This window comes from Urocitellus parryii, chromosome 11 (assembly GCF_045843805.1).
Source record: "Urocitellus parryii isolate mUroPar1 chromosome 11, mUroPar1.hap1, whole genome shotgun sequence".
NCBI lineage: Eukaryota > Metazoa > Chordata > Mammalia > Rodentia > Sciuridae > Urocitellus > Urocitellus parryii.
The window spans coordinates 94,308,454-94,314,445 of NC_135541.1; the positions used below are offsets into that span (position 1 = coordinate 94,308,454).

The 5,992-nt window shown below is 37.0% G+C and overlaps 1 pseudogene; it reads left to right on the forward strand.

Annotated features, from left to right (window-relative positions):
- The first annotated feature begins 681 nt into the window (after positions 1 to 681).
- LOC144249198 (BUB3-interacting and GLEBS motif-containing protein ZNF207 pseudogene) lies at positions 682 to 2,189 on the forward strand (annotated as a pseudogene).
- Positions 2,190 to 5,992: the final 3,803 nt, after the last annotated feature.

The window sequence follows — 5,992 nt, forward strand, 5'->3', positions numbered from 1 at the left end:
AGAACGTCTCCTGCTCGACCCCACACCAGCCTCAGCCAATGTGCCCTTCCAGAATGTCATGTGAATGGAATGACACAAACTCCCAGCGTGGCTCACTCAGCCACGCTATTGGTACCTTGGTTTGTCCCTTTTAAATCCCAAGTCATGTCCACTCTGTGACGAGAGCACTTTGTTTCTCTGTTTACCTGTCTAGGGGAATCTTGATTGCTTCCAGTTTATGACAGTCACAAATGAAGCTGCTCTTTGTTTAAAATGCCAAAATTCAGACCAAAGAAAGATTTTTACAGATTCAAGAGAGAAGCACCAAGTCATTGGTAAAAGGTAACACATCTGGATAACTCAAAGGGCCAGAAGGACACGCAATAATATATTTCAAGCATTAAAACAGAAATACTATAGTGGCACCTCCTCATACACAAATGCATCTTCATTAAGCTTCTCCACAGACCCTCACCATAATTGTTCTTGTTTACAATGTATCAGCAAAGATCTCTACAAAATGGCTCAAATGTGGTTACACTCCCTATTTCTTTTTGATCTGCTCTGACTTGCAGAAACTAAATCTACCCCTAGGTTTCTTATGGGACGAGGTGGTGGCCATTGGGTCAGAAAAGTGAGCAATTTATTTCCTCCTTTTCCTGCTTTTTTCTCCTCCCTTTAATTTTCCGAAAGGACACAGCTATGGGTCTCAAGAAGAAGAATTAGCTGAAGCCGTGGTGCTGGTATTGTAATAGAGATTTGATGATGAGAAGATCCTTATACAGCACAAAAAGGCAAAGCATTTTAAATGCCATATATGTCATAAGAAATTGTATACAGGACCTGGCTTAGCTATTCATTGCATGCAGGTTCATAAAGAGACAATAGATGCTGTAAGGAATGCAATACCTGGGAGAACATACATAGAGTTGGAAATATACGGTATGGAAGGTATTCTAGAAAAAGATATGGATGAAAGATGACAACTTCTTGAACAGAAAACACAAGAGAGTAAAAAAAAAAGAGGCAACAGGATGATTCTGATGAGTATGATGATGATGACTCTGCAGCCTCAACTTCATTTCAACCACAGTCTGTTCAACCTCAGCAAGGTTATATCCCTCCAATGGCTCAGCCAGGACTGCCACCAGTTCCAGGATCACCAGGAATGCCTCCAGGCAAGCCTCCACTGATGCCAGGTGTTCCTCCTCTGATGCCAGGTATGCCACCAGTTATGCCAGGCATGCCACCTGGATTGCATCATCAGAGAAAATACACCCAGTCATTTTGTGGTGAAAACATAATGATGCCAATGGGTGGAATGATGCCACCTGAACCAGGAATACCACCTCTTATGCCTGGTATGCCACCAGGTATGCCCCCCCCCCCCCGTTCCCTGTCCTGGAATTCCTCCAATGACTCAAGCACAGGCTGTGTCAGCACCAGGTATTCTTAATAGGCCACCTGCACCAACAGCAACAGTACCTGCTCCACAGCCTCCAGTAACTAAGCCTCTTTTCCCCAGTGCTGGACAGATGGGGACACCTGTAACAAGCTCAAGTATAGCTTCATCCAATTCATAAAGTCTTTCTGCATCTTCTAAAGCTCTGTTTCCTAGCACAGCACAAGCTCAGGCAGCTGTGCAAGGACCTGTTGGTACAGATATCAAGCCCTTAAATAGCACCCCTGCAAAAACTACAGAACTCCCAAAGTCTACATTCCCTGGTTATACACAGTCTACAGCTTCAACCACTAGGACAACAAATAGTACTGCAGCAAAACCAGCAGCTTCAATAACAAGTAAGCTTGCTACACCTACAACCACCAGTGCAACCAGTAAGTTGATCCATCCAGATGAGGATTTATCACTGGAAGAGAGAAGGGCACAGTTACATAATTATCAGCATAATCTTCCTCGATTAGGACAGGCCCCAATCAGTAATCCACCAGTTGGACCAATTGGAGGTATGATGCCACCACAGCCAGGCATCCCACAGCAGCAAGGAATGAGACCCCCAATGCCACCTCATGGTCAGTATGGTGGTCATCATCAAGGCATGCCAGGTTACCTTCCTGGTGCTATGCCACCATATGGGCAGGGACCACCAATGGTACCCACTAACCAAGGTGGGCCTCCTCAACCTCCAATGGGAATGAGACCTCCTGTAATGTTGCAAGGTGTGCTGTTTATATAGCCGAGCTTCCGTCAATAAGGCTTCATTGTGACTTTAACAAACATTATCTTCCCACATACCAGGAAGTATTGTAAATTTATTTCACATAGGAAAAATTATTTGGAATAATAAAGCAGAACTTTTCCTGAGGTTGCAATTTATACTGTATGGCTTCTTTTTCATGTTTCGTCTAGGTTTTTAGAAGTGAAGTATAGTAAATTTGGATTGTTAAATTGTGAAGGCGCTGGAATTACATGAACATACCACCTTAATAAAGGCAAGTTCTGTAAGCTTACATTGCTATTTGTAAAGTTATGCATTCACAGCATTTCAGATGCTGTTGGACTTCATGTACCCAACCTAGTTTGGTGAGGGCTGTTTCCAAGTACCTGTACATTGGAAGTCTGAATGTGTAACAATACTTAATGTATTTAGAGTTCCTCATGTTGCAGGGTTTAAGAAATCTGACCCACGAAGGTCATGTGACTTTTCTGTACTGTTAAACTTCATTGTAATAAAGAGAGAAAAAAGTATGCCTTTTTATTTATAACCCAGCTGTGGACCACTGCCTGAAAGGTTTGTACAGATGCATGCCACAGTAGATGTCCACATAATAAAATTCATAGTTATCAATGCAGTTTTGATACATTATTGAATTCTGTCCTTTGAATAGTAGATTGTTTCTTAGCTGCATGTTTTAAACTGAACAGTTTATATAGAATTGTATGTTGATATTTCCATTAAATATACATATTAATTATTATGCAATAGGTTTGAAATCTTCATATTGTCACCTTTCCACACCCTTGGGTGTCATCAGATCTCATAGATATTTAAAATATATAAGCCTTAATAGTTCTTCCATGAGCTATTTAGAGCCTACTGCCAGACCGATTAATTTCATGCTGATTATTTTTGAGATTTCAGTACTGCATGGACCTCAGAAGCTTTTCAGGTACAAACTTCTAGAAGCTTAGGTGCATGTAGTAATAGCTACTTATGTTGTTAATGGGTTGTTATATGTTATTCTAAGTGTACTACTGTGCCTCTTGGGGTACTTTGATGGTAATTGGTGGACTGACAATTTTTAAATAATTAGGTTCCTGGAAGGTAACATTATTTATTTGATTAGATGGATACCTTCTGTTATTAAGCCTACTTGGCTTTGCTGTTTTTATCCTTGGCAAATTTGAATATTATTGTGTTCTAATAGAGAACTTTTCTGTAGAGATAACTGCCATTATTCAGTATTTTGTGTTACAAATCTTTTATAATAATAGCCCTTGTTGGACTTTTTGTTTTTCCTGATATCTTTAAGTATCAAATAATCCACAAAGTAATTATCAATGAATACAAGTGGAGTTTCTCTAATTGTAAGGCTTCTAAAAAGTGAGTATTTCTTAAAATAACTTTGAGGTTATGGGAAAAATGTTAAAAAATAAAGTTTTAAGGCAAAAAGGCTTTAACTTTGTAGGAAAATATATTTAAATGTTTACTCATTACAGAAGAGTTTGTATTTAAGTGAATAATTTCAAGTATTTTAAAGCTGAATGGTTTTTAAAATCTGGTGCTGTGCTCTTCTGATACAGCTTCTGTACTCTGGTACCATTGAGGTGCAAAAAATTCTATACTTTGAAAAGACAGAATCCATTTATCACCATGAAAGCTTTTGCCAGTCCCACAATCCTTTCCACTCTTTGCATAGCTAAATTGTTTTGTAATATGCATAAGTTTTTTTTAGATTTGGTCACTTTTTTTTCATACTTCCAAAGAAAAAAACTTTATTGAAAAGTATTTAAGGTAAAAGTGGCCTGATTAAGAATGATTAATCATTTATAATGATTAAATAGGAAATGTTCTCCCAAATCAGTGTCAATAAAGGATTTCATGTACAGATTTATCCACAAACTTTATAAGAGTTGGTAGACCTTTATAAAAATTGTATAAAGCTTTATGTGCATTTTATGAGAAGACCAATATTTTATAGCAAAGTTTATTGTTCTCTGGGGTCCAAAGGGATAAAAAAATTTAAACAAGTGATAAAATTCTAATGAACAATTAATTGATGGTGTTATGCATGGCATTTAAGAACTAAGTACATGATCTTTCCTGTACCTTGTAAGTTATGTGGCTCATAGGTGATGCCCATTTAGTGTATGTAATCTGTAATTTTCATGCACCTAAAGATGATTAAGCTTCTAGAAAATACCTTTTACCTAACTGCTTCTGGGGTCCTTAATGTAGTTGAATCATGAGTGGGACAAATTATGTTGAAATAACTCTTTTGACTTGTGCTTCTTTAAGTAGTAGATAAAGTTGAGTCAAATTGAATTTTAACTGTCCTACTTTGGGGATTTGATAAATTCAGGCAGGCACTGTAATTGCCATTATTGAGGAAGTTATAAGATTAATAGAACTGCAGTTTTGGCTCTTTCATCTACTCCTCTTATCACCCTTTGTAGAAAAGCAAAAACAACGTTTTGTCTGGCACTAGTTTCTATTTTATAAGATTTACAACTGATGATAGTAACAAGGCTGGCAAATGAGGATCAATTTTTGAGAGACTGCTGGAATTATTTCATTTGAATTTGTGTTTTAGAAATCTCTCACAATGTTTGCCATTAGATATGGGAGAATACCTATTCCATTGATCAAGTTATGTGTTGAACTCAGTTTAATTAAACTTATATAGGGGAAAATTCCCTTTCCCTAGGAAAAAACAAATATGGGCTCAAAATGGAATTGTAGTAGATAAAAGAGCTGCTCTTTTCTCCTATTCTTGCTTGATCATTGGATTTTTTTAAAAAAATAATGCATGTATTTTAAATTAATTGGGTAATGTTTTTCTAAAATTAAAATTTTCTTCTTCCTATAGCCCTGCCATAGGACAGGCTGAGGCTGAGTCTCAGTGTTGCCCTGTTCAGTCTGAGGCAAGTAGGATTTATTTTATTCCTTATAGGGGCTTTCACAGCTTTATGGCTGTTGGATATTTATGTCCCCAAACTTGCAGCAAGTTTGGTGAAGGCCCCTAAATTTAATTAAACTTAGGATTTTTATAATCTTTGGGCAGAGAAGGCTTTATATTAATATTCACATTTGACTGTGGTGTAAACAAACAAAAACAAAGTATTTTATATTACATAATTAACAGCCTCAGTAAAGTTTATATTATTGTATAGAACCTCAGTAAATTGACAATTTGACATTCTTAATTTGGAGGCATGAAATGTTTCTTTCAAAATTTTCACTTTCATTTCTAGGAAAATCTTACTGGTTATACTCTCCCCAAACTATTAAATTTAACCTCAAGGATAAGTTAATTATTGGAACTGCCACAGGGTACTGATAAATGTTATTAATCTTAAGCTTATACATTGACATCAAGGTTTGAAAGGACATCTGGAGATGTTTGTGATTTTTAATATTTTCAGATGTCACCACATTAGAGCAAATGTTAATGTAGTGCCCTGTGAAGAGTGGGAAGGTTGTATGTGTTTGTGTGCTTGTGTGGTATGTACGGGTGTAGAGTACATGTGTGATAGAAGAAAAGGGTTCGAGTGTTACAGACCTGTCAACCTGGATAGTTTACTAATTTTTAGGAAACCAAACTAAAATTGGATCGTGTGGCAAAGTTACAACTATATTAAACTGGTTTTGAAAATGATTACTTCATAGTTCATACTCACTCTTAGTGAGCAGTGTTTTATGCAGTATGCAGAGATGAATAGTATCCACATTTGTTTCCAAGCAAGATTAGTTTTATTTGGTGAGAAAAGTTGTATGTCTATGTGTGTGTGTGTTATAGGGGATAAGGAGAAAATTGGAAGAGGGGCCAAAAC